The sequence below is a fragment of the Ursus arctos genome, unplaced genomic scaffold (genome assembly GCF_023065955.2).
Source record: "Ursus arctos isolate Adak ecotype North America unplaced genomic scaffold, UrsArc2.0 scaffold_23, whole genome shotgun sequence".
Classification (NCBI taxonomy): Eukaryota; Metazoa; Chordata; class Mammalia; order Carnivora; family Ursidae; genus Ursus; species Ursus arctos.
Window position 1 is genome coordinate 25,495,260 of NW_026622908.1, and position 14,190 is coordinate 25,509,449.

Below are 14,190 nucleotides of genomic sequence, written 5' to 3' on the forward strand. Positions count from 1 at the left end.
ATGTGGTGAGGACAACCATTGCCAGAACTCTGTTAGCTTTGGTAAACCACCTAACCTTGAGCTCCATGATGCCGCTTCTTTAGAAAGAAACTTAAAAAAAAAAAAAGACATTTAAAGAAATCAATGGAATGTCTAGTTTTTAAAAAAGCAAAACTCATTTCATTGAACTGTACATTTTCTGAACTGATTAAATAATGTACTACTTTAGGGAATATGAGATTTTACACATCAGCTAGTTCCAGGTTAAAATGTATCATACTGGTTAAACAGACGCTTTATATTCAGACTTGTGTTTCATTTCCTGCTCTGCCACACACACCTGTTTGACATTGGGAGAGTTAATTAACTTTCTCAGGCTCAGTGATCTCATCTCTAAAATAAGGATTAAAAATGCCCATATCTTAGGGTTGTTTTGAAGCCCAAAAAGTACATTTTCTACAAAGCTCTTAACCTTATGTAAATGAGCTTACATTCAATTATTCTTCACAAACTATGAGGTAAGCAATATTATTATTCACATTGGGAGAAGAAAATAGGAGGCACTGAGTGAGGAAGTAATTTGCTCAAGGACACAAACCTGAGGAAGTGAAAGGGCTGGATTTATACCTAGAGAATCTGGCTCTAGAATCCTCCTAACCACTTAGTTGTATTGTTCCACTATGCTTTCCTTGTAGGAATATACTATGACATGGAAGCCATTTCAACAAAGAAGGCGGTGCGACATTTTTTATATTCCTGAAAACCAGCAAAGGCCCCACTGGTTCTACCCTAGTTGAGGCACTTTTAAATGAAGGCTAGGCTTCTCTGATAAGAGTTGGAAACTCAGGATAGTGCAGATTGTTTTTTCCCATGGGAAAGTATTTTCAATTTCATTTCAGAATTCAAAGGAATAATACGATTTACTGTAGTAAAGTGTGGTTTTCATTTAACTGTGGAATTTTATCTAGTCTGTAATGTGACAGACATTCATACTGATATGTATAATATCTGGGAAAATGGGAAGTGGCAGGTTTTGAAGGAAACAGTAACAAATTTAGTTTTATGACAATGTGTCTATGGTCACATGCTGCCATTTATCAGCTCTGTGACTTGGGATGATTCCCTTCATCTCTTCGATCTTCAGTTTCCTCGTGTGTAAAATCCGAACACACACTTCACAGAGTTGTGACCACCAGCTGACAGAAATGTGTATTAAAATAGTTTTCCAAATGTAAGCACTGGCTGGTTGTTAGCACGATTAGTGACAAATCATTCCAATTTCAGTTTTGAATGCCTGGCACGCTCAACCCACAAACTCGACTTTACATCTCCATCTTTGGGAGATGAACTTTTACCTGTGTAGCAGTCCCTTAAAAACACATTTAAGCCAGGAAATTTGAAAGAAAGAGTAGCCTATTTCCCCACCGAGAGATACTTGTCTAAGATTTGACACATGGCCATGGCTCTTTAAACATAATATATGGGACCTCATTTAGCTTTTTCTTAATGATTCATGATTAGGAGAAGCATGAGTGACTGAACTGAATATTATACAGTGATCTTGTCAGAGAGGAGGCGAGTGAATGAGCACCGGCTGTGGTAGAGTTTCTGCTTGTGGGGACCTTTGATCATGTTGTCATCCATTTCATCTCCTGTGCCTAGGATCTCTAGTACTAAATTTAGCTTCCTGACAATTCTTCTGACTTCTTTTCTATAATCTGCTGTGGAAGAAAATATTTCAAGACAAATGCATTAAGATTACTACAACAGAGTCATTAAGTTTGGAGCAAGAGTCAGGAGTCTTCTAGAATAAGGCATGCAGGTTTTGGAAGAAAACAAATAAACAAACCAAAGAATTGGATGGCTGGTGACTCTCCGTAGAGACTGTGTCCTAGTTGATTCACTGATTTTGCAGAAAATCTTATCCCCAGATAACTGTAGTATATAATACACTCTCCAATATTGGCAGCATCAAAGATCTTGGTATGCTGAAAAAAGTTTATGAATCACTCTTATAAAAGGTTTAAAAAGAACTCAGAAAAATAGACAAAAATCGTAGGCTTCATTATTAAAACTAATCAGTTGCTTTGTGCCAAAAAGAGTCCTGACCTTCCTGTAGAAATGCCCTGCTCCAGCTCAAGGTTGTTGCATGAAGAGGACACTAATTTAGTTTTTGTATCTAGAAAAAGACCAAAAAAAAAAAAAAAAAAGAAAAAGAAAGAAGAAGAAATGGTTTATTTTAAATATGTATGCTGCTTGCTTTAAAAAAACAAATATTTTTAGGTACTGCAGAGATCATTTTCAACACATTTAGATATTTGGACTTAATATATGCAAACAACTTTCTGAATTTTAAAACAAAGAAAGCAGAAAAGCATTTCATTTAAAAATATATTTGACAAATTTAGATTACTGGGAAGAAAAGCCCTCTTTGGGGCTTTCAGCATTGTCTGTGGCATATGCATATGCCTAATTACCTCTTCTACAAAGAGGAGGAGGGTTTTGTTTAGCCCTATTTACAATGTGTTCTTACTTTCAAATTGCATGTTTAACCAGAGAAATGTTAGACACAATGAATGTCATGTTGCTTTCATCCCAAACAGAGAAGGGAATGAAAGAGTAGGAAAGTGTATATAGTTCAGTTGTGCCACTCTATCTGATTTTCTACAAATTCTTCAAGGTTTTGTTGTTTTGGGGGGGTTTTATTGGTGTTATTGTTGTTATACTCTGAATCTATCTAATAATGGAGTATTACAAAGCAAATTAATTTTTGTTTGTCAGTATTATTTTAAAGGTACATCTTCCTGGACTAATTTCCATTACAAAAATAGCTTGAACTGCAGGAATGATCTGAAGAAGTTTGTGGATAATAAATGGACCAAAGATAAAAGCTTTCTCACTAATGAGAGAAAGAAATACTCCATTCTGCTGACCTGTGGTGGGTTTTATCTTCCTTCAGGAAAAGTGACTCTCCTTCCATTTACTTTTCAAGGTGTTATTAATTCTTAATGAAGAAAGGTTTTGAAAATTATTATACATTTTTTGAGGTCAGTATGTTCTCAGAAGATGCGGAGTTAACTAACATATAATAGAACAAATTATATGAAATTATTAATGTCATGAATCTTTGCATTACATAGATATTTACCTATTTGTGATTTGTCAATAATGTAGAAATATCTCATTTCTTGTATATTAATCATTCGTATGATAAAAATAAGTTTTAATAAAATTTTTTTAAGGTGGTGAGTGGCTGTAGGTGTGACTCTAGTCACCCATGACCAATTTGGGTTGGAAAGGTCTTTAGCTGCCCTTGCAGAACACGGCTGTGAGTCTTATTATGTTTGCTTTGTTAAACAGTTAATTTAAACAAGTGTGAATGTGAAATGATGAAAGAAACAGGTTTCATGAATTGCTCATTATTTTTCTAATCTCTGCCTCTTTTCTTTTAGCATACAAGCCAAGTGACATTTATCACATATCATAAGCCTCATGGAAGTACAGAGGAAGAGAGAGAGAGAGTGAAAATTATGGGAAAAAAGTTGAACTGAGGTATTCACCCTAAGAATATTTTATTTATTTAGTACATTAAAATTTAACATTAGTTCAGGTTTAATTTTTGTCTTTAATTTCTGCCAGAAGTTTTAAGGGTTTGAAGTGTTAGGTTAATAGTTTCCAACTAAGGTCAGATAGCTGTAAAATTAAAGCTACAGAAGTTACTATTTAAGTTATAGCGAAGTATGAAAAGACCCTTCCTACTTTTTCCATTATTTATTACTGAAATGCCTATAGTGATTTTACAGTCGAGCAATTCTTGTGCTGATCTATCTCATTAACCACTTCCAGATTAATCTTTCCAAAATACAGCTATTATCAAAACAGAATTTCTCGAGTCAAATATCTCCATTTTCCCACTATACATTACACTACAAAAATAGCATATAATCCAAGCCTTCAGTAATGTCCCGATTTATCATTCCATTCCTATTGACCGTTACTCTGCTTTTCATATACACCAGCCCTTCAATCAAGGGAAGCTACTTGCCATTCTGTAAATACACACTTTGTGTGTATGTGCATGTTGGCACTTCTGCCTGAAATCCTCATGCTCCAATCACAGCTCATCTCAGCTCTGGCTTCTTGTTAACTCCTCTCGTTTCTCATTCTTTCTGCCAGAATTAATCATCTTCTTTCCTGAACTGTCCTAGTGTTCAATTCTTTCAAATGGCATTGGGCCTATTTTATTTATATATGGAATATGTAAACATATATGAACATACATGTGCTATATGTATATAGGAGTATGCGTGTGTGTCTATGTGTATGTTTCAGCGTTAGGTCTGGAGTCAAGGTTTAAATATTGGCTTCTCCCCATAATGTGTGAGTGTTCTTGTATAAATTCTTTAACCTCTTTGTGCCTAAATGTCCTCCTGTAAAAATGTGGTTGATAATAGCACTTACTTTATAGTGTCGTTATGGCTATTCAGTGAGATAGTATAGATAACAGTCTGAGGATTGCATCTAGCATATACCATGAGCTCAATAAATATTAGCTTTTCTTATCATTACATGTCACAAATTCATATTATTTTATTTATTGCATTTATTCCACATGATTTTTATGAAATAACATTATTAGTATTTATGTTGTCATCAATTGTTCATACAAATGCCCTCATGAAATATTTATGCATGGTACTCCCTCTCAAAAAACATAAAATTTTAAGTTTTTAAGGAGTTTCAAACAATTACTGTGAGAAAGATTAAGTTTATGTAAAATTATATCAAAGGCAAATACCACTTTACTAACAGGCGTGTTAGAAAAAAACCCCAAACCCACACGTATTTAACACAATCGTTAGCAGTAACGGCCCAGGATGCTAGTGTGAAAGTATCAGCCCACGCATATATTTAAAGGCAGCCTACAAAGTTCCAGATGGTCTGAGAGAGATGTGACACCACTGGGCTCTGGGAGCTGTGGTGCCACCACCCCTTTCCCAACTCTGTCATCACACTCAGTGGCACATGAGGGATGCCAACAGAGTTCCATGTCCTCCACAGAAGGACCAGTGCTTGAGCCGCCTCTGGCACCAGAAGCCTCCCCTGAAACCAGTCTGCAGGAGGCTGTAATTAGAATTGATTATCCACGTTTAATTAAAAGACAATGAAGTATTCTTTTCTTACATACGTGTTTACCTCTGTCTGACCCAACTCTCTAAGCTGTCAGCTGGATTTCTGTCCCCTGTGTACATCTCCTAATCTCAGATCTTCCCCAACTCCTAGAACCCTTCCGCCATGCCCTCAATGCATGTGGTCTGTCACCAGCAAGATCTACACTTTAAGCCTCCTCTCCATTCTTGGCCATAACACCTCTATGTGAATCTGAGTGACATAGTCCCAGAGCTCTCTTAAAGGTGACTAATTTCACTCACACTGCACACTTTCCATGGGGCGGGGGCTGGAGGCGGAGAAGTATTCTACTTGGTCCTCATTCCTGGCTCCAAACGATTTCTTATTATTCCCTGTCTTAAGCTCAGGCTGCTATGACATAACATCACAGAGTAGATGGCTTAAACAACTACCATGTATTTCTCACAGTTCTTAAGGCTGGGAAGTCCAAGATGAAGATGCCAGTTCTTGGTGAGGACTCACTTCTTTGCTTTCGGGAGGCTGCCATTTCACTGTGTGCCCACATGACCTCTTTTTTGTGCACCCAAAGAGAGAGGGAGCTCTCATGTCACTTCTTATAAGACACTAAACTCATCATAAGGGCGTCATGCACATGACCTCATCTAACCGTAATTAACTTCCGAAGGCTTCACCTCCAAATACCATCACATTGGGAATTAGGGATTCAACAGAAGAATTGAAGGGGGGACACAAACATATAATTAATAACACTCCCTTAAAGCCCAACTCTTGAAAGTCACATTATCTGACCATACTACATAACATTTCAAAATTTTGTACTCAATATAAAACATTCACTTAAGTATTAACACCTGAGTCATTCTCCTCTTTACTGCTTATAATCATTGCTTATTATACAGTCTTCAGCATCGTGTAGGTTGAAGGTTCATGGCACTGGAAATTTCTGATCTTGCCGTTCTTATTTAAAAATTTGTCTGAAATAAATTTTTCCTCCTGCCTATTTACCCACCTCATCTCATAGTCATTTCTAGACTCTTTTTTACTTCTGATAAATATATGACATCTCAAATCTTGATTTAAAGGATCCTCTCTTACAACCTTCTAACATTTCAACTCACTGACTTTGCACACATGTAAACAATTCCTTGACTTCCCTGAATAACACAATCCATGAAATTTATCACTTTTTCTTAAACGTCTACCACCATCCCCAATTTGCTGTCTGCAATTTACTCTTGTACAGGACTCATATTCCTTCGTCCATTACCATAATTTCTTGCTCAATACAATCAAAACACATAACCCACTATCCCTCTGGCTTTCTCACTTGGCAAAACCCCAACTGTGATTACATGCAAAGCTTCACCTAATTTGCAGAAACAAACACTGAAACTGATTTGCCTCCCTTTAAATTTATAACTACAGCTTTGGCATGCATGATCACAGAAGCCCGTCAATAACACTTGTTTTCATTGACAATTCACTTTTCTAGTATTAGAGACAATAATTCTGCACTTTCTCTTCTCAAGGAGAAATTCTCAGATTGACTCCTGGAATTATTTCTAATTATGCAGTGATATTTTCTCACATGTGTTTTGGCATTGTGGTTTCTTCTCACTTTATTTCTGAAGATAATATTGTATATATTCTTTGTATTCTGAGACTAAACATTTCTAACCCGTTACTAATATCTTCCCTTCAAATGTTTTCTTAACCTCCCTTTGTCTGCTATTTACCTCTCTCTCAACCTCTCTTTCTTTCCTCATTATACATCAGAGCAGGAGAGAATAAAAACAAATGTTCAGAACATCATCTTGCTCCAATTCCATTTTTCCAATTAATTTTTTATACGTTGAACATAATCATATGTGTAGATAACCCTAAACATCTGTATTTTGAGCTTTGATGTATTTCCTGTCCTTCAGATTCTGCCTATTGTACTTCATTATTTAGGTTTTTCTAAGCACATCTTAAACCAGCATATCCAGAGATAAACTAATTTTCTTCCTAAACTTGCTCTGCTTTCTAAAAATATATAAATTTTAAAGAATGGCAACATGATATACCCATTGATCCATTTCAGAAATCTAGTCTGAGCACCACCAATGATGCCTCCTCTCCATTACCTTCACTTTCTACTATCATTCAATCTCTGGCCACTATTTATACTATCATGTCTCCCCTGGATTATGAAAACAGCATCTAATTGGATTCTCTGCTTCTGGTCTTCTTCTTCTCTGGTTCATTTTTCTAGGTATTTAGAGACACTATCCTAAAATAAAACTTTATCAATTTAATATTCTACTTAAAAGCTTCAGGACATTTTAATGCTCTTAGTCCACTCTGAAAAGCATTATTGATTACCTGACCAACAGCCATTTCTCCCATTTTTCTGGCCAGCAGAGCCTATGTCCTCCCATAGTCACTAAGAATGCCAGATAGCTCCTTCCCCAGATGTGCCTGCAGCTCGAGAGTCAGCAAATAACTCATTCTTGGCCAACTGAACCTGAGATATGACCTATTACAGCGCTTCTCACAAACATTTTCTCGATGACAAAATGAAAGCGATGAGTAAAGATTATTGTATTAGCTCTTACTGCCCCTTCTGGTTCTGTCCTTGCTTCCCTGCAGTCAATTCATAATATGGCAGCAATTTAAAAAGGAAGCCCTTTAAAAGGAAGTCAAATCATGATCCATCTTTACTCCACAACACTCACTTGGCTTCATCTCTCACTCTAAATGGCAATCAAAGTACACAGAGTAGCCCATGCATTTCTTTATGATCTACACCCCCCCACACTGTTCTTGCTGATGCCACCCCTAGGACTGTAACCCACTAGCTATGAGATACATAAGTGAGAAACTGGGGAGTATTTAAATACAACCTGTATTTTAAAGCAAGCTGCAAAGAATTGGGATCATAACTTTTTAAGGACTTAGTAAAAAATGATTGAGCAGATTTTAGTATACTTAGACATCAGCCTAGTTTCTTCCACACACTTTTTGGTCACCTGAACAAGCAGAAGGCAGGAGAGCAGGAAAGAAGGGAAAACTGTGGGATTTGTTTGTAAGTCTAGTGCCAAATGGAGAGTTGTGTGTTTTCCCTTCCCTCTCACCATGGGTGATGCCCCATCCTAAAGCCAAGCAAGGAGGCTTCAAAGAACTACTGATAGAAATTGGAAGTATTTGCAAAATGGGGAAGCCGGTATCTTTTCTTTAATTTGGACATCCGCTTATGCAGGAGACTTGCTGATCTGTTTCCTATGCTTATTTAGCAGAGGATAGATTTAAATAGAGATGACCGGATGTAAAGAAGGGATGGCAGTGACCAGCCTGGACACATATTTCTCTCCCAACATGAGGTGACAAGGATGAAGTTTTGTGTGTATCAAGTGAAACTGAAGAATATAGCCATAATTGATATGTCCTGCTGTTGCCTCGACCCAGCTGACCCATTTGGGATGTGTGTTCCAGAAGCAGCTGCAGAATAGGCATCAAATGATGAGAGTCACAGTAAGAGGCTGGTGAAGAGGTTCATAGTGAGCTAGATGTCTCTAGGCAGAGAATCACACGGCAGTTTTTAGCAGTATGTGTACCCACCGAGAGAACTAACTTTTGAGTGCCTACAACACAAAGGATGTCGATAGTGACTCTTTGCCAAAACTCCTACCTTACGGCAGCAGGGTCTGAGAACCTAGAAAGGAGGGGACAAGACTACCACCTTTCCAAACCATGAAAGAAGGAAAGAAATATAATTAAAATAGATACAAAATGGAGGACTCCCTAATAATTAAAATTGCACAGAAAGTCATTAGATCTGAATACTGAGAGTACAGAGATTTTACGTATCATAATAGGTGGCATAGTCCAATACAATATAGAACCATTTGAGATTAGTATCACAATAAGTTTTAATACCGGCCAATAAAGCAATCCCTTAGATAAATGCTTTTTGTTTATACTGAGCTCATTGGGTTTTCTCATTTCTCAGATAATCTTAATTTGTGGAAGGAATAAGGCTGAAAATGTTGATTTTCCCCAAGAAGATAATTGGGGGAAGTTAATTAACCCAACGAAAATTACAGGCTTAGTCATAAGCTGTCCCAAATAGTTTACTCATTTGAATTTCTGCCCTCCGTCTTAGAATATAATGAAGACAGTTTTTGTGTAAATGTTGTAACTGTTTCTGAGGGTTATAAACAGGAGTCAGAGGGCTCTCCATACAACCAAAATCTGAGGGGGTAGGTAAGAAGGAAACATGGAGGAAGATGGCACTTAAGTCCTCTTTCCTTCTAGATGCATCTGTTTATTCAAAATAGGGAGGGGAGACTGAAAAGATGAGTCATTTCTAGTGGTTCCGCTGGACTGCAGACATAGAAATTGGGTGTCACAGCCGCTAAGGTAGAAAGGACTCATCAAACAACCCAGGCCTAGACTTGAAACACTGGAAGTTTATCCCTTTTAGAGGAAGACAACATGATCCAGGGCCTCTAATAATCTCTCAAACGTTGTATTAAAATTTTCCAGTACTTACTCAAAATTAGAGTGGCAGTTTAGAGTTATTAAATGGAAACATTAAAATAATTGTGATAAAATGTTCAACAAAACAGACAATGAGATGGAGAATTTCAGCAGAGAATGAGACTCTATGAAGAAAAACTTAAAAGCATGTAATTGGAAAATCCAAAATCTAAAGTTGAGAACAAATTAAATGGATATGATAGCAGAACAGGCACAACTGAAGAGAGAATTAATGGAATGGAACATAGGTCACCAGAAAATATCCAGAATGAAATAAGAATTCTCTTCTTTTTTTGATTTGCCGATATACAGAGAACAACTAGAGCCGTTCTTAATTCCTAATAGCAGGCATACTACTACTTCTACTACTAGTGCTTATTACTACTGCTTACTGTTGCTACTATTACTATCACTACTACTATTTCTACCTTGAAAAATAGCAGTTAACAATTACCGAACACTCTCTATGAGCTGAGCATGACTATTAAAATTCTAATGTATTAATCCATCTCATTTATACTAGAACTTTATTAAGAGAAAACTAGTATTGTCCCATTTTATAGGTGAGAAAATGGAGCACAAAAGATTAAGGAAGGGGTGCCTGGCAGACTCAGTCAATGGAGCATGTGACTCTTGATCTTGGGGTTATAGTTTCAAGCCCCATGGTGAGTATAGAGACTTAAAAATAAAATACTACTACTACTACTAACGGATTAAGTAAGGTGCTTGAGGTCATTTTTTAGTGAATAGTCAATATCAACTCTTTTTTTAAGAGAGAGAGGATGTGTGCCTGAGCAGTGGGGGTGGGGGGGAGGTCAGAGGGAGAGGCGGAGAGAGAATTTTAAGCAGATTCCACGCCCAGCATGGATCACTACATAGCGCTCCATCTCAGGACCCCGAGATCATGACCTGAGCCGAAATCAAGAGTCAGACCCTTAACCAGCTGAGACACCCGGGAGCCCCAATATCAACTCTTAATCAACTTAATCTGACTATGCTGATTCTCAAAAAGATAAGTGTTGTTAAGCCGATGAAAAGAAAGGAAGCAAAGAGGATTTGAGGGAGAGAAAGTGGGAAAGAGGAGGGGAAGGATGCCTGTCTAACTACTTTCTCAGTTATCTTTTCAAAGTTTTCCATTTATTTGTCTATGTGTAGAAGGAAGGGTTCTTACTGAAGTAAAGTCTTGATCATTTGACTGTATTAGTATAGGATGTGGAAGGGAAATATGGTGTCTGATCGTTTTCCTGACTTTGCCATCCATAGTACTATTTAACATCATTGTTATTTCTATAACTTTCAATGACAAACAATGTAATGATAAATTTTTACCGTGGATTTTTGTCCTGGGAATAGACTCACTTTTCTATAACTTGACAAAAAGGCTAGACTAATGAGCTAATATTGAGAAAGCATGTCAAATGGAAAATAGTCATTTGAGAGATTTTCTACCGATTTTATTAAAAGCAAGTAGAGGGCATTCTATTGAACACACATAGAATATATGTTGGTATTGAGTAGTGACAGTATCTTTGAGGTTGTTAGCATCCCCAACTTTGAGAGAATTTATGGTCTTGAAAATTAAAAAGTCACTGACAATACGAATAATCTGTATTTCTACATTTTATGTTCTAAAAATGCTAGTGTTTGAAATACTTCAACACAGTGTTTAAAATTGTGAACTAACTGAAAAATGGAGAGAGCCGTAGGCATTACATACGTAATCTACTTGACTATAAAGATTTGGGGGTGGGAGCTACAGAGGCTTAAAACTTCTAGGTTTCATCAAAGAAACATATTTTCTATCACTTGCAGCCCCAATACATGACTTCTATTCTTGTCGACCTTCTAAAAGTATCTGCTCATTTTCTGTTTTTTAACAAATTGTCCAAAATGGACCACTAAAAAAAAAAAAAAAAATAGAGATGTTCTTTTAAAAGTGCCTGAGATTTAGTTGACTTAACAAATAAATATTCATTATATTCGTTGTATTAGATTTTCTTAAGCCATTTCAAATAGATTTTCTAAAACAGTTTAAATAGGGAATATGTAATCAAATGAATAAGGGTCACTATATTATATACCCAAATAAAACGTAACATGCAAATAGGAAAATGACATTTAATTATACAAACCGAAATTTTTTAGAAAAATGAAAGAGCATTTTACTCTTTTTATAGTTATAAGGATTTTAGATATACACAGATATTTAAAACATGAAAAACAATTTAATTCTTATTTAAGCCTATTCATAACACTCCAATTATGTTTTTAAGTCATTTAATGTGTTAATGATAATCACCATTATTAATATTTTTTATGCTTCTGCACATCCTAAGGTCAAAAGCAGTGATGAAAGACAGCTCTGGTTGTGTTTTGTAGCTTCTAATTTTAAAATTTTGATTAATAATACTCAGAAATAGTAAACTATTTAAATCTTACAAAAAAGACTCACTTTTCTAAGATTTTGCTCCAAAACCTTGTTCTTGTATTTAGAAAATGTTTTTGAGAGTCTACTAATATGCCAGTAACTCGTTCGACTCTGGAACCATAACAGTGAATAAAGACAGAGAAAGCCCTGCCCTCATGTAGCTTATAGTCATTCAAGGGAAAATAGACATAAAAAATTAAGTCTGGTGGCGGCGGCGCGAGGGCGGCGGGCTGCACAGCGAGCAGAGCCAAGATCCCCAGGGCAGCGCGCGCCCTGAGCTCTTGGTCTCCCCCGCGCACAGCCCGCGGCCCCCCGGGCCCCCTGCCAAGCCTGCAGCCCCAGCAGCACCACACCGCCAGGTGGAACGTCTACATCCACAATCTCCAGGCGGAGGACACCTGTCAGGACGTGGTCATCGTGGGCGATAAGGACTCGCCGTCGGTCTGAATCGCCATCCCCAGAGAAACCTTCACCAGCATCACGCCATCTAAGGTCGGTGTCCTGGTAGGCAAAGACCAGTCAAGTGTTTTTTCGTGAATGGGCTGACACTTGGGGGCCAGAAATGGTCTGTTATCTGGGACTCACTGCTGCAGGATGGGGAATTTACCATGGATCTTCATACCAAAGAGTGCTGGGGAATTTCCCACGTTCAGCTTCACCGTCACCATGACTGCCGAGACACTATCCTGCTGATGGGCAAAGAAGATATCCCGGTGATATGATCAAGAGATCTTAGGAACTGACCTCGCAACTGGGCATTCCCAGTGCTGATCTCATCTGTCCCTTTCCCCCGCGACTCCCCATTGCTTTTGCACCCCTCTCCTTCCCACACGCACCTACACTATTTTTATCTGGGGGCCCATTACTCCACACCCCTTATTGCTGCCAAAACCATATAGGCTGGGGGGCTGGGGCTGGATGAACAGACACTTGTGCCTACCTCTACCCCTCCTGTGTGTGGTTGGAAAACTTTTTTGTATCTTGTGGGTTGTTTTTTTTTTTTTTTTTTTTTTTCTGAATAAAAAAGACTCTACTAAAAAAAATTTTTTTTACAAGGATTTTTTTAAAATTTTACAAGGATTTTGAACAACGTGAGAGAGTGTGAATTCGATTAGGAGCAATTTAAACAGAATGGGCAAGTATGGCTTGTAGAGGTGGTAACCTATGAGCAGAGACCAGATGACAAGAAGCAACCAAGGCTGGGAGCAGGTGGCAGAGCCCCCAGCAGAGGAACAGCAGACACGACGCCCAAAGGAGATTTGCATGTTTAAGTAATGGAAAGGAAGTCCTGTGGCCAGAGCACAGCTGTGTAAGAAATGGATGGTAGAAGAATAAAGAAGGCAGTCGTCAGAACTTTTAGGGAGCTATTTGCATAGTTCTGGTGAGGATGATAACACTGATGCCTGTAATAATAGAGATAGAGCAATGCAATCAACATTCAGAATAGATTCATTTCTTGACTTTTAAGTCTTTAATTAAATTGAACCACTGCAAGTATTTGCTCTTGATATTAGATTTTTAAATTCTAGTGTATCCCTTCCATTAGTGTTGATTCCTAATTAATGTAATTTGTTTTTCATTTAATCACTAACAGATGATTAATGATATCACCTGTTATCATATCAATGATATCACCTGATATCACCAACAGGTGATAATGACCAGGTTGGAAAGAAAACTGCATCTAGATAGTAATAAATCAGTAAATCGGAGACTATTTATATTTTAACTTCTGAGCGTGGCACTAGAAAAGGAGGACTGTAATTTTTAAAGATATAATTTTCTTTCATATAGATTAAATATGGTGAGTTTGGCCACTCTTCCAACGTTGGAGGCCAATTTGCTGAATCAGTTCTTTTGACAAAAAACTGAGTGAAATTGGAAATTTGACCAAGAAAGTTATTTGTGGATTTTTATTTTTTCCTTTAATAAAGGTTTCTAAATGTATCTTTAAAACTCTATCATGAAACCTTTAACAGGAGTTCACTTTAGTGGAACAAATTTTATATGTTAGTATTACTGTACATAATTCTATCTTTTTTAATGCACATCAATGGCCCAGTATAACTTTTAATTTTAGAAGATGGAGATCCCCTTTATATATGGAAGAA

At 37.2% G+C, this 14,190-nt stretch overlaps 1 pseudogene; it reads left to right on the forward strand.

The window, feature by feature from the left end:
• The window catches only part of LOC130544689 (profilin-1-like), a 146,039-nt pseudogene extending 133,238 nt beyond the window's left edge, over positions 1-12,801 (forward strand).
• The last annotated feature ends 1,389 nt before the right edge of the window (positions 12,802-14,190 follow it).